We start from the raw sequence: 15,950 nt of genomic DNA, 5'->3' as shown, positions 1-15,950 counted from the left end.
TTTCAGATAAGAAGTGCATGTTTTGAGGTACTGCGGTGGGTTGGCACTCTGCCCGGGATTGTTTCCTGCCTTGTGCCCTGTGTTGGCTGGGATTGGCTCCAGCAGACCCCTGTGACCCTGTGTTCGGATTCAGTGGATTAGAAAATGGATGGATGGATGGATGTTTTGAGGTATGGTTGATTTACTTAAATCGTGGTTCCAGGTTTTTTACCATATACAAGTAAGAACTTCTCAGTACATGTGACAGTACTGACACTTTATTATTGTAAAGTTACCCATTTTCTACTTAGGGTATCAAAGTATTACACAAAAGAACATTTTCTTTTACATGGGAGTACAGATGCCCTCAAATGAGCCAGTCTACCTCTAAGTCTCTGGGTTGGGGGGCCCAAATTCAGGTTTTCATTGTAACCCATCCATCCATTTTCCAACCCGCTGAATCCAAACACAGGGTCATGGAGGTCTGCTGGAGCCAATCCCAGCCAACACTGGGCACAAGGCAGGAACCAATCCTGGGCAGGGTGCCAACCCACCGCAGGACACACACAAACACACACTAGGGACAATTTAGTATCGCCAATCCACCTAACCTGTATGTCTTTGGACTGTGGGAGGAAACCCACGCAGACACGGGGAGAACATGCAAACTCCACGCAGGGAGGACCTGGGAAGCGAACCCAGGTACCCAGGTCTCCCAACTGCGAGGCAGCAGCGCTACCCACTGCGCCACCCCTCATTGTAACCCTTTTCTTAAATATTGACCTGTTTGTGCTGCTAATTAAATTCTTTTGAATTAATTTAATTGACTTGTTTTTTAAGATTTGTTCCCTGAATTTCTTCATTGCTTCTGTGAAATGCTTCATGTCTTTCCTTAAATGGCACCCAAACTGAAATAAAATGTGAAGTGAGTGAGCCAACTAAGTCAGGGCCTCAAACCCCAACCTATTTCACTCCAACCAGTTGCCTAATTAGGCTCAGATTCTTGTTGTTAATTAAACCCATTTTTTTAATTCCATGGCTTGTTGCTGCTCTCATTGTACAATAACATCCATCCATCCATCCATTATCCAACCTGCTACAGTATATTCTAACTACAGGGTCACAGGGGTCTGCTGGAGCCAACCCCAGCCAACACAGGGCACAAGGGAGGACCAATCCCGGCAGGACACCAACCCACCGCAGGTACAATAACACACATCTCCAAAATTGTTGATTTTCTCTTCTTTAAGGGCAATGTTAAAAAGTTTTGGGGATCTGAACAGATCCGCATCCCTGAGAGCTTCACCTCTCTTTATTTTCAAATATTGTATGATCGACAATGTTTCTCATGTTTTGGTTCATTTTGTATCTCATTATTGTTTTGCTGCTAATTAAGAAAAAAGAAATAATTAAGGTGCCGGAGTCTTCAAGAGCAAGTCAAATAAAATGAATTCAAAAGAAGTTAATTGACAGCAAAAACAGGTCGCTAATTAAGAAAAGGGTTAGAATGAAAACCTGCAGCCACTGGTGCCCTCCAGGACTGGGGTTGGGGACCCCGGATTTAGTTCATGAAACTCGAAGACTAACCCGTCTCAGTGTGTCAAGGTTCCGATGCATATCGGAAACCCAACTGATTCTTTGCGTTATGAAGCAGAGGTGGAGAACACATTTATGTGCAAGAAATACACAGGAGGTCTTGTGGTAAAACTTTACGTACCATCCGGACATGTGTGCCATTCAGTGTACCGCACTTGAGAGAACTAATGAACCAGAGCACTGAGGCGAAAAACGGCATCCTGCTGGTGGTGTCAACTCGAACTCTGCCACCTTTTTAACAACGTAGAGGTGGGTGGCACCAGCTAAATTAATCTTGGGTGTGGGTACATGATATCCAGTTTTGGGATGACCCCTGTGGCTACATATTTTCATTCATATTTATTTATTTTTTTAGCTCTTTGTTAGTTTAGCTGGTCTTTTTTCTCATCTTATGCATGTAGAAAAGAGCAGTGGTGTAAGATTTGCATTAATAAAAAAAAATGAGAAATGTTGGTATTTTTTGGTATTTTTCTGCTGCCTCGCAGTTAGGAGACCCGGGTTCGCTTCCCGGGTCCTCCCTGTGTGGAGTTTGCATTTTCTCCCCATGTCTGCGTGGGTTTCCTCCGGGTGCTCCGATTTCCTTCCACTGTCCAAAGACGTGCAGGTTAGGTGCATTGGCGATTCTAAATTGTCCCTAGTGTGTGCTTGGTGTGTAGGTGTGACCCTATAGTTAGGATATAGCGGGTTGGATAATGGATGGATGGATGGTATTTTTGCCATGGCTTCAAGTTCTTACCTCTCCGCTGTCATGTCCTTTTAATTTATTTTATCTGTGGAGTTTGCTCCCCTAATATTATACTAATAATACTATCTATCTATCTATCTATCTATCTATCTATCGATCTATCTATCTATCTATCTATCTATCTATCTATCTATCTATCTATCTATCTATCTATCTATCTATCTATCTATCTATCTATCTATCTATCTATCTATCTATCTACTTATCAATGAGCAAAGAAGACATTAGGGCAAGTGATGCAGAATGTCATTGGACAGTAATCACATGCAGATATTTTAGTGTTTATCTTGGCTTTTAAGATATCCATACTATTTTCATTCTGATTTTCTCTGTGTTCTTGTTATTTACGCCATTACTTACTAATCACTACACTACTGGGTCTGACACTGAAGGAGCCTCAGTTTTTCAGCATGCTGTGTCACGCACCCCTGTATCTGTCCCTTGACCCTTTTTAACGGTCATTATTTGGATATGTTGGAAAATCAAGACATTTTCTAAATATGCAAGATGCTGAGAAATTAGTTTGTGTATTTATTTCTAGTAGGATAAAGTACTGCAATGACTTATTTACTGGTTGTTCAAATCGGTCTTTATGCCACTTGCAGTTAATTCAAAATGCTGCTGCAGTAATTTTTACAATAAACAGAAAAGTACAAGCACATATTTCCAATTCTCAAGTCCTTGCACTGGCTTAGTTAAGCTCAAAGTCTTCCTTTTACTATATAAAGCCTTAAATTGCCAAGGACCTCATTATTACTTATATACCAAAATGCACATTGAGATTTCAGGATGCCAGCCTACTTATGAATCCATGGATTAATATAATAACAGTAGGAGGTTGAGGTTTTAGTTGCAGGGCCCCAAAGTAGTGGAGTGATCTACCTGCTAATATAAGAGATGCCTCTTTAGTCACACTTTTAAAATCTAGGCTGAAGACTCAGTACTTTAGTCCAGTAGGCCCTGACTATAGCTGCTGATTAGCTGCTCTAGTCATCACTTATAAAGGAGCATTGGAATCAGCAGACAGAAAGACTCTGCCATCATATTAGATGACCCAACGACTCTACTATAAAATGCCCAGGAAAGGGGTAGGTGGCTAGTTAGCCGAGTTCTATGTCTGGCTCTGACTTTCTCTGTAATTTTCTCTCTTATAATTTTTATTTTGCTTGTTGTAAATTGGCCAAAGTTCAGTAATTAATTAATGGAAAAATATTGTTGGTTTCCATTCATGTTAATCAGTTTCTACTTTGTTATATGTGTGTTTTAACAAATCTGTATCTTTATATGTATTACTTTGTATTTTGTAATTAGTACAATCTATAGTTGCATTTTACCTGTGAACTTTTCACAGCACTACGTGCCTGCATTCAGTGATGAGCAGTATACCAAAATAAATTGTATTATAAGGATACAATTAAAGGAAAAGCCACAGAAAAGGCCATTTTGACCAATTTCTTATGAAGAACAACATCAGCATTTTTATTTCTATGGCACGTTCTTCATACAAGGGATGCAGCTCAAAGTGATTAACAAGAATTCAAAGAAAACTTTCAAGTTAAAAAAAACAAATTGAAAATGGATAAGATAAGGAATTAATAAATGCAATACCTAAATTAGTAAATAAAAATGAACTGATTTTGAAAACCACTACAGTAGCCACCATTTTCATTTCAAATGATTGGTTACCCATCCATATTACTAACCGAGAATGCTAAACCGGATGGACGCAGGGACATCCGGCCATGGGCCTTAGCCGCAAAAAGACGTACTGCGCAGGCGCAAAAAAGAGTCCGCGAGAGGCGGATGAGGAGCCGCGAGAGGGGGACAAAAGAGGCCGCGAGAGGCGGATGAGGGGCCGCGAGAGGCGGACAAGACCACAGAAAAAAGGAGTGAGCACAGAAAAAAGAAAAAAGGAGTCAAAGTAATGAAGCGCGCTAAACCGGATGGACGCAGGTACATCCGGCCATGGACCGTAGCCGCAAAAAGACGTACTGCGCAGGCGCAAAAAGAGTCCGCGAGAGGCGGATGAGGAGCCGCGAGAGGGGGACAAAAGAGGCCGCGAGAGGCGGATGAGGGGCCGCGAGAGGCGGACAAGACCACAGAAAAAAGGAGTGAGCACAGAAAAAAGAGAAAAAAGGAGTCAAAGTAACGCGCAACGAGCACCGAAAAAAGGAAAAGGCACATAAAAAAGTAGTCAAACGCAGGCAAAGCACGAAACACATTGCACACGAAACTAGACCCAAAAAAAAAAAAGAGGCTTGCGCACAACAGCAAGGCACCCCCCCCCCCCCCCTACAGGCACCGGACGGGACACACACCAAGAGGGGGATTCAACAAGACACAGGAACACAAAAAGAAAGAAGACGCTCGCGCAACAACAATCCTCACCCCCCCCCCCCCACACACACACATCCATAAGAAGTGACACCCAAAGCCACATATTCTAAAGTGAACGTCAACACCTTCACACTAGACAGCATAGGTGTCAGCATAGGTGGATCTCCTTACAATAAAGCACTATTAACCGTTCAACTGCAGAAAAGGAAACATATTTACAGTGAGTGCGATCCTCCTTATTACTTATCCATATTTCGCATGCTGAGAAAGAAACAAGTCATGAATACACGATCACGGGTACAAAACGATTCGGAAAGGATAACAGGAACAAACACACGAACACGAAAGAAATAACAAAATAGACGGCTATGCAGCATAGGTGGATCTCATTACAATAAGGCACTATTAACTGTTCAACCGCAGAAAAGGCTCCATATTAACAGTGAGTGCAATACTCCTTATTACTTATCCATATTTCTAAAAGAAAAAATGTCTCGACTCCAAAAACGCAAAGCTCAACTAAAGCTTCGAACTAACGATGTACCTAAAAGTAAAAACTTTATGAACTGCATTAGATCTTACAATAGTTCATTTGCTTTTGCATCTACCGGAGTAAATATCAGGCCACCAAAAGGCAATGGCCCATACTGCTTTCGCATATGTGCACAAATACTGCATCGCATTGGAACAGTGCACCCTGAAACAAATCAACAACGCAAATATGCACAAATCTACATCCTGGATCCACATGACGCAATCTATCAATCAAAGTGCTGCATCGCAACAGGCACGGATTCAAAACGAAACACCTCCCGTCTCAGACATACGTTAACGGCAAGGAAGGCTACAACGGGCTTCTCACACAGCACAGGCAAATCGATTACAGCTCCAAAACAACACGTCCCAAATACTACACATGCAACAACGCGGCTCTCAAACGGCACAAGCAAAACATACACCAGGAAAATTCATTCGGATTAATGAATGTCATTTGCAATCATTGTCATTCAGTTCACTTCCCTGCAGAAACAACTGGCAATACAAGTAATACATTTACACGTTGTTGTCAAAAGGATCAAATTAGACTGCCTTCTTTACATTCATATACTGAATATCTACAGGAGCTTCTAACTAACGATTTACCTGAAAGTGAAATCTTTATCAACTGCATTAGATCCTACAAATCGGTATCCACTATGAACATTAACGGTGGCACTGCACGTGACATCTGTCTTGAAAAAATGTTAATTATTGATGAATGTACAATGGCATGAAGTCACTTACTCAACATCATTCATAAACTTCTACAAACGTTTATGAATAATAATATTCGCTTTGGAGGAAAGGTACTTTTATGAGGAGGAGATTTAAGACAGTGATTAGCTATTCTTCCAGATGCCATGCGCTCAGCTATTGTTCAGTGCACCTTAAAATACGCAGACAATTGGCATTGCTTTCAAAAGATACAGTTAGTAAAAAAGATACGATGTCCAGAACCAGATCATAACAATTGCTTATTACAACTGAGAGATGGTACACTCACCAATACAGATGGACTTCAGCCACATATTATTACAATTCCTCAAGCCTTTATCTGCGACGACTTAGTTACAGAGAGATTTGGAACAGCAATCTCATTAGACCAAATGCCCCTTTTAACACAACGCACTATATTATGTCCAAAAAATATTAATGTGGAATACATAAATACCCAAGTCATTCCATTACTTCCTGGAGAGACACAACTCTTTCTAAGCTCTGACAAACTTGACTCTGATCACAACAATAACCATCTTCATTGACCTTACAAGTTCTGACCTGGAATTACCTTTTACGCTTAAACGGCGTGTACAAAGAAATTTTCCAATAAACCTTTACACTGTGCCACACACTTTATTGTTTGCTTTCTATTTGCATCATCTACACCGTCACACTATTCTATATCTCATTCATACATCACGCTCTTTGTCATTCCCAACACCAGGAGTTGGCGAGCGAAGCGAGCAGGGGGCGGAGCCCCCTAGTTATTATTAGATTTATTAGAAGCAATTGTTAAAAGTACCATTGTTTGGCACAATTTATTAAATACCAGTAACGGAGCACTGCACGATAACATGCAGTGAATACACTTGAATTGAACATTTCTAGTTTTCATCCTCTTTCTCTGTACGTTTACCATTCGTTTGCTCAGAGGTTGATGTACTTGCTGCGTCTTCTCTTCTTTCGTCAGCATCTTTTCGCGTTAAAACTGATTAAGTCAGTGTTAAGCAATTACGTAGTATGTTTTCCTTAATTTTTCACTTAAGCTGACACTTTCAATCTGCCTCAAGAAGATTTGAAAAGGTACGGGAAGTGACAGCGAAGGTGGTAGGGATGAGAGCATGTGCTGCATGGCCACCCTGCTGCACACTGCCGAGAGTTGATTCTACAATAAAATTAAATAAAAATAAAAAGAAGAATAACCTTAGAGGTCGATCATTACCCCAAAAGCAGTCAGTAGACGTCACGTAGTATATGTGTGCCAAATTTCAGGTCAATAGGTCAAACGGTTTGCGAGCTACAGGTGATTTAAAATCCTGCACAGACAAACGAACAGCCACGGTAGTGTATTATATAAGATGTGTAGCCCTGTCTACAAAACCACAGATTCATCATTCAGTCTGGCAATGCCATGGTAAGACAGAAGTATCCAGGTAAAGTTATTTAAGTTTGAAAAGACGGGCGTTTTGAGGCAAGATAGTTACACGTGTTAATCATGCCACCAGAGAGTGGCTGTGTGTGTTGCCTTATGATTGGGACATGCAAGAGAGAAATTCACTTTACAGTACATATGGTAATTGTGAGCCTATAAATCTAGAATAATTTTTCAAATATCTTAGTAAATTGTAAGAAGCATTTCAATTTACCAGTCTTTTATGATTCAAAATCATAAGGGTTTCTAAATTATGTATTGTCACTCACGCGTGTTTAGGAGACAACTAAAGGGCTTGAGTACATGTAATTCCATGCCAGACCAGGGGGTGGCGAAGTGTACTAATTCTCCCTCTCGATTTCTTACAGACCATTCTAGGGAAACCCTGCCCGGCTCTGGGGCAGCCAACGACGTCACTTCCAGTTCCGGTCCTGATGACATCACTTCCTCCACTGGCCTTTAAAGCCACCATCTTGCTTCCAGTTAATCAGTTCTGTTTTGGACTCAGTTGTGTGAACATGTCTATTATTTTGACACAGTTCTGCAGCCGGAAAAAAATTATACGGGTGGCTGCTCCAAACATTTCCCATGTCTTACGGTCATTTTTGTGACAGTATCTAAAAGGAAAAGTGCATTTTAAAAAAATATCTTGTCACATAAAATAGATATTTAAACCTTACTAGAAAGTATAAGCAAAACCTGAGCTACTTATAGCAACAAAAGCATGTGTTTGAGAATTATATCATTAAGTTAGAACTGAGCTTCGGGTTACAATTCATTATTGAAAACTAGCAGTCATTTGTGGTCCAGATCAGGGTTAAGAGGTCATTTTTTGTATTTCAGACTACTACACAAGCTGCTCTTTATTTATTTTAATTAATTTCAGATTAATTTAAATTCCACAATTTAATTAGAGCATGTCCTTTCTCTTGACTCAGAAACCCATCTTAATGTGTAAATAACTGACAGAAATCTTAGAATGTTGTGTTCCCACAGCTCTGACTTGTATAAACTGGCACAGAACATGGATGGATAAGTGTGTTTTTTTTGTAATATCATCCAGCATACAGGACCTTCTTTATGCTGTTATTCTCTTTTGTTTATTTTTAAGCCCTTTTTTTGACTCCTTGATTTAGATTTAGTTTCCTTGTTAATGGCAGTTAAGAAACAGGAGCCACCCAGGAATGTGACATAGTGTATATATACAGTTAGGTCCATAAATATTTGGACAGAGACAAAGTTTTTTTTAATTTTGGTTCTGTACATTACCTCAATGAATTTTAAATGAAACAACTCAGATGCAGTTGAAGTTCAGACTTTCAGCTTTAATTCAGTGGGCTGAACAAAACGATTGCATAAAAATGTGAGGCAACTAAAGCATTTTTATAACACAATCCCTTCATTTCAGGGGCTCAAAAGTAATTGGACAAATTAAATAACTGGAAATAAAATGTTCATTTGTAATACTTGGTTGAAAACCCTTTACTAGAAATGACAGCCTGAAGTCTTGAACTCATGGACATCACCAGATGCTGGGTTTCCTCCTTTTTAATGCTCTGCCAGGCCTTTACTGCAGCGGCTTTCAGTTGCTGTTTGTTTGTGGGCCTTTCTGTCCGAAGTTTAGTCTTCAACAAGTGAAATGCATGCTCAATTGGGTTAAGATCAGGTGACTGACTTGGCCATTCAAGAATTTTCCACTTCTTTGCTTTAATAAACTCCTGGGTTGCTTTGGCTGTATGTTTTGGGTCATTGTCCATCTGTATCATGAAATGCCACCCAATCAATTTGACTGCATTTAGCTGGATTTGAGCAGACAGTATGTCTCTGAACACCTCAGAATTCATTCGGCTGCTTCTGTCCTGTGTCACATCATCAATAAACACTAGTGTCCCAGTGCCACTGGCAGCCATGCACGCCCAAGCCATCACACTGCCTCCACTGTGTTTTACAGATGATGTGATATGCTTTGGATAATGAGCTGTTCCACGCCTTCTCCATACTTTTTTCTTACCATCATTCTGGTAGAGGCTGATCTTGGTTTCATCTGTCCAAAGAATGTTTTTCCAGAACTGTGCTGGCTTTTTTAGATGTTCTTTAGCAAAGTCCAATCTAGCCTTTCTATTCTTGAGGCTTATGAGTGGCTTGCACCTTGCAGTGCACCCTCTGTATTTACTTTCATGCAGTCTTCTCTTTATGGTAGACTTTGATATCGATACGCCTACCCCCTGAAGAGTGTTGTTCACTTGGTTGGCTGTTGTGAAGGGGTTTCTCTTCACCATGGAAATGATTCTGCGATCATCCACCACTGTTGTCTTCTGTGGACGTCCAGGTCTTTTTGCGTTGCTGAGTTCACCAGTAGTGCTTGCTTTCTTTCTCAGGTTGTACCAAACTGTAGATTTTGCCACTCGTAATATTGTAGCAATTTCTCGGATGGGTTTTTTCTGTTTTCACAGCTTAAGGATGGCTTCTTTCACCTGCATGGAGAGCTCCTTTGACCGCATGTTGTCTGTTCACAGCAAAATCTTCCACATGCAAGCACCACACCTCAAATCAACTCCAGGCCTTTTATCTGCTTAATTGATAATGACATAACAACAGACTTGTCCACACCTGCCCATGAAATAGCCTTTGAGTCAATTGTCCAATTACTTTTGAGCCCCTGAAATGAAGGGATTGTGTTAAAAAAATGCTTTAGTAGCCTCACATTTTTATGCAATCGTTTTGTTCACCCCACTGAATTAAAGCTGAAAGTCTGCACTTCAACTGCATCTGAGTTGTTTCATTTAAAATTCATTGTGGTAATGTGCAGAACCAAAATTAGAAAAAAGTTGTCTCTGTCCAAATATTTATGGACCTAACTGTATATATATATATATATATATATATATATATATATATATATATTTTGTAGCAGTTAAGGCTTTTGTCCACCTCTTGAACCCTCAGGTACCACTCCAAACACCAGGTGAAAGTACAAGACTTCTTTATTGTACTATAACACAGTGCACCAAGCACCTTCCACTCCACACTACTCATATACTCAATACCAATTTCAATACTCTTTCCTCCTCGCCCAGACACTTAGCCACCCTACCTCCCAGCTCAGTTCAGTGTACTGGGATTTCCCAGAGTCCTTTATACACCCTGACCTGGAGGTGTTCCTGCCCAACAGTCCACAGTTCCTTATTCCTTCCGGGTCAGGGTAAACAGTCCTTATCTTCAACCTGGAAGCACGTCATCTCTCCTGCTCACGTGACCAGGACGTACTTCCAGGTTATAGGGCACACATAAGTCCACGGGCTTCCCGACAGCGACTCCCAGTGGTCCCCAAGGTATCCAGCAGGACTGTGTATACAAACTACATAGTCCATGAGGCCCTGCTGGAACTCGGGGCATGTCCATGCTGTTGGGAGAGCTCCTCCTGGCGGCCTGGGGGTGAGGGCCGGAATAGGAAGCCGGCAATCCACCACAATATATACACAAGGGGGGCAAGGCTCCCTGGCGCCTTTGGTGCCCAGCCCCCAGTTGCAGCCAGTCTGCCGTTTGTGTTGTGAAGAGGGGGGCTGAACGCACCCCAAGGAGACGCGGTCGGTCCTCCGAAACCCCCTCTTAAACGGTGATACAATGGGAAACACATACAGTTTTTTCTACCTCCTCTTTGCTTGATTAGCTGCTGGCTTGCTGCTGCTGCCGTGCCACATGATCTGTATCTCACGCAGCGCTTCGAACATTTAAAAGCCTGTACAGCAGCTGTCCTACTCTTTGTCCTTTATTTCCGGCCCCGGTCATGGTTAAATCTCTTTGAACTCTTGGTACTAGGGTGTTGTACCGTGTTAGCCATTATGAATGTAGAGAAAAGCCAAGCAAAATGACACCTTTTATTGGTAATCTTTCTAGTTAGCCAATAAAAGGTGTCATTTTGCTTGGCTTTTCTCTACTTTGAACTCTTGGTTAAGTCTCATCTCGCAGGGCGTGAGTTCTTGATATTTTTTAGTTTATGCTGCGTAAGTATAAGCCTATGCCTTATGTTTCTTTTTCCTTTAACATTTTGTACCTGTGCTCAAACCTTGGCTTGTCAGTCATGTCTCTGTGTCTCTTAATTGTCTGTCTTTCTTGTTTACACCCTATTCCAATTAATAGACTCATCAGTGCTTGTCTTCTCATGCTGGCAAAAGTCCTCTAGGCCCACACATCTATTGCCCAGACTAAAGTTTAGGGTGGACGAACAGGTAGTAGCGTAGACCTGAAAGGATAGGGTAGTAGTAACAGCCCCCGGAGGTCTTATAATGTGTTTCACAGCACCTTAAAGTGTGGATGTTGTTTATCTTTTTTTGAAAATTTCAAGAGAACTGAAAAAACTAATCACTGTACTCTACAAATATTTTCATTTTCTTATTATCTCCTTTTCTTCTAAACATTTAAAATCTCCAGATAAGTTTTCTCCAAGATCTGAAAGAAGTAAACACTAAACCAAAAACATAAAGAACACAGTTTTTTAGGTTTCAGAGCTACATGTCGGAACAGGTGGGAAGCAAAACCATTGCCCCCTAAGGAACTGCCCTAGTTTCACTCTTGCACATCTTACACATGTCAGACTTTAAATAGAATTCTGTAGTCAAGGGGTGTATAAATGGTGGACAGAAAGAAGATGACGGGGAAGAATATCTATTTTGGTGTAAGTTGAAGCATCTTCAGTTTAGCAGAACTAAGGAGATGGTGGTGGACTTTACAGAGAACAAAGGTACCTTGACTCTGTTCTTCCTCCACAATGCAGACGTTGAGGTGGTCCATGCATATAAGTACCTGGGTTTACCTGGACAGAAATCTGTATTGGTATATATAAACATAGAAGTCATGTACAAGCACTTGTTTCAGTGAAAGAGAAGTGTGAGGTATTAGGGTACTTACAAGGATGCCTAGGCCTTGTATCATTCTGTCATATCAAACTCTCCAAAGCAGTTAATAGTAGACTTTTAAAGACATGTCTGCCTGATGAGCAAATTCGTGACAAGTTTAATTGTATGTCACTGTGCTTACCAGTGTATCACCCTTTAAGTAAGATCTCTCTCTTGCTCTCTAACCTTTATCACAAATTTCACACCACCCTACTCTTCTGAAGATGAACTAGAGCCATAAGTTACTTGATTGGCCCTATACTTTCCTTATCCATTTGCTTGGTCCAAATTGAAAGTACAGCAGGAATGGTAAATTTGATAAAATGTAAATTGATATGAAAATCCTTGAATTTGATTAAATGCGTGATCCAAATGGATATATAATTGGCCATTTAAAGGGTGGCTTAGTTAAGTTATGTTCACATAGGAAGATGTTTACGACCAGTTTCCTTAAGACAAAACAATTTCTAATGCTGAAAGCTTGAATATTCAGCTTGAAAATCAAACACTGGCACAAGAATGTAAACCTCACCCAGCACAAAGTCTGGCTTCTAGATGTGGATTTATATGACTTCAAGCCATGAATGCAAATTGTGAATTACATAGAAAGCATAAACAAGGCAAAGATGAGTGGGTATGGATCGTGTTTACATAAGAATTTTTTAAGAAGAATTTAAAACTAGAGAGACACAGGATAATACAGTTTGGGTTTCTATGATAATATCTCAAAAGGAGCAATAATTGCTTCCTGTGAAATTAAAGTCATTTAAATTCATATGAAGAGTCACTAGTGTTACCACTGAAAAAAACACTGAATCCCAGTAAAACAGTGCTTCTTAACCATTTCACTCTTATGAACCCCTTTAATGATGCAGATTTTCACTGTTAAGTGGGCATGTCATTTTCATTTCAGTAGCACAAAATTCTCCGTATCTGCATTTCTTCCACAGTGTGGAGGGATCATGACTGAATCATCCTTGCTGACTTTCGTTATTTCTTTCTTGAATGCCTTACTGACCTGTTAGTTCTGGATCCTGACTGGATTTATGAAGAAAGTTTAATGTTATATTTCCTATTAGGATAAATTATGATATCCGCATTCTGAATGAAGCTGAGACCTCCCCACTGTAACAATATTCCTGCAGCTGGAAACACACACTGGGTGCAGTTATGGCAGGGACAGTCATTTGATTTGACCAGATAAGTAGGATTTTGGAATTTGGCTGCTTTCAATCTCCACCATGATAGAGGACTGCAATGCGAGATCCACTGCTGGAGAATTTCTCCTCCCTGTAATCGGTCCTGTTTCTGAATCAGGTTAGGTTAGGTTAGCTTAGGTTAGGTTTCTTTATTTAGTCATGTTTACACAGGAAAACATGAAATTTCAGTGAGAGGTGTATCAGTATCTCAGGCATTCATTCTCACATCTGTAACTCATGAGAGCAATAGTAACTACAGTTAACTGCTCCCAGTTACATTTGAGTATATCATGAGAATTGTCCAAGTGCAATAAGTTTGTGCTTTTCCGGTAGCAGTAGAGCTTGATTTTAAAAACAAACCCATGGATGCAGTGTACTACATCTGTAAAACAATGTTGCGATTTACTGTACTCATCCAAGATTGCGAGTCACTAAATTAAGGGTTTGTGACATATTTAACCTGCAGTCCCAGCCCACTTTGACATACAGTGACATTTATTTTGTGAGCTGACAACTTTCATTGTCACATTAGTATAATGATGGTGAATAATAGCTCTGTAAAGTGACATTTTCGTTTGCTTTTGTGTTTCATTTCATACAAGGCCACTTTTCATATTATTAGTATTTTTCATCGTGAAATTTGATACTATAAAATGTCTCAGGTCTTTTGTAAAAGCATTCATATGACTTTGTATAACCTTTGTAATCTTAGTACATAATTCGGCAGTCTTCTCACTCACTCACTCACTCACTCACTCACATCCGTCTGAAGCCGAATGCGCAGTCGCCTTCTGCGCAGCTGCCCGAAAAACCTTACGAGACCGACATCGCGGCAGGCAGCGGATTTACGGCCGCGAAAATTCAAAGAGAAAGGAGACTTTGACCGACATCCAACCCCAACATCGCGGGAGGCGGCGGATTTACGGCCGCAAAAATTCAAAGAGAAAGGCGACTTTGATTAAAGCTCTAGAGGCCTGAAAGGCGATTTCGACTACAGCTCGAGGCCTAATTACGCATTCATTCAATACACCTAGATCAGGTTTGTGGTTCTTATACTTATTACTATTCCACTCGTGCCCGTTTCATCTTACGTTGTCAAAACGGGCTCTTTGTCTAGTAAGTCAATAATTGACGCAGCAAGGCAAAAAGAGTTGGGTAATTGCCCCGTATAATGTCCAATGGACTGATGAAAAAAAACCTTGCAAAAAGTGATCAAAATCAAAAGCATTTGACAAACAACAGTAGTGAATTGGAGGTATTTATACAAAATGGCGACCAGAAAGAAGTATTGCTGGAAATGACGTCATATCTTTAAGACGGAAGTGATGTCATCATAGAGGGACCGGACGTGACATCATCATGGAGGGGCCAGAAGTAACGTCATCAGGGAGAGTCGGAAGTGACATCATCAGGATGAGTTGGAATCAGAAGTGATGTTGGACGGCCATTTTGGGAACCCAGAAATGGTAAAGGTAAGTGAATTGGATTGTTATTTTTCTTCTTTAAGTCTGGTGAAAGACAGAGAGAGATGTTAATACTCTGAATCAGCCCTTCATCTCGCGATAGATCACTCACCTTAGGGCTTGTTGGCTGCCTCCTAAGCGCTCGTGTGTGACCCCTTCCTTAAATCTCAAATTAAAAACTTAAGTACAAATGGTACTAATGTTCTAGAATTTACCCAGAAGACATAAATACAGTCAAAGTGATCATGTATAATAATGGTGGAGCTTGCTCAGGATACTCAACTGGATGTTGAACTTTCCACAAGCCTCAGGAGATTGAATATTGGAATAGTATCCATCTTTAATAATATGACAAGTGTCTGTGCATCTGTCTATGTTCCTCTGGTTACCATGTCTCTGTCATTCCAAAAAGATGGTGCATCACAAACATTTTTAGTAATAAAATACATTGCATTTGTCATTCCACTCTGCTTTTATGAATCCCATATTGAATGGCGTATAACACAGATAATACTGACGTCTACGTTGATTACTTATGATTTCAACCTGTCTTAGGTGAGTACAACAGCTAGTGAGATATAAAAGGTCAACAAAATGAATAGATACTGTCACACACGTGCGCATGGGAAACAGCTGAAGGGCCTAAACACTTGTAATTCTACGCCAGGCCAGGGGGCGGCGGAGTGTTATGACTGTCTCTCTCAGTCCCTTGCAGACCTTTCCCGGGAAATCCCGCCTCTTGCCGGTCCCGAGGATGACGTCACCTCCGGACACCAGGACGCCACTCCCAGTTCCTGCAACGATGACGTCATTTCCTTTCCAGGCCTTTAAAACTGCCATCTTGCCTTAACACAGGCAGTTCTGTTTTGGACTCCGAACTATACACATTGTGTACCTAAAAAGACCAATTGCAGCCGAGCATAATATACGGGTGGCTGCCCCAAACCTTTCTGATGTCTCCGAAACTCATTCTTATAACAATACCCTTAACTACAGTGCCGTAAGATCTGTACTCAGACAAGAGGGCTGAAGTCTGAAGTACTA

This window comes from Erpetoichthys calabaricus, chromosome 15 (assembly GCF_900747795.2).
Source record: "Erpetoichthys calabaricus chromosome 15, fErpCal1.3, whole genome shotgun sequence".
Taxonomy (NCBI): domain Eukaryota; kingdom Metazoa; phylum Chordata; class Cladistia; order Polypteriformes; family Polypteridae; genus Erpetoichthys; species Erpetoichthys calabaricus.
The sequence above is the reverse complement of the archived record's forward strand: the minus strand, read 5'-3'. Positions refer to the sequence as shown.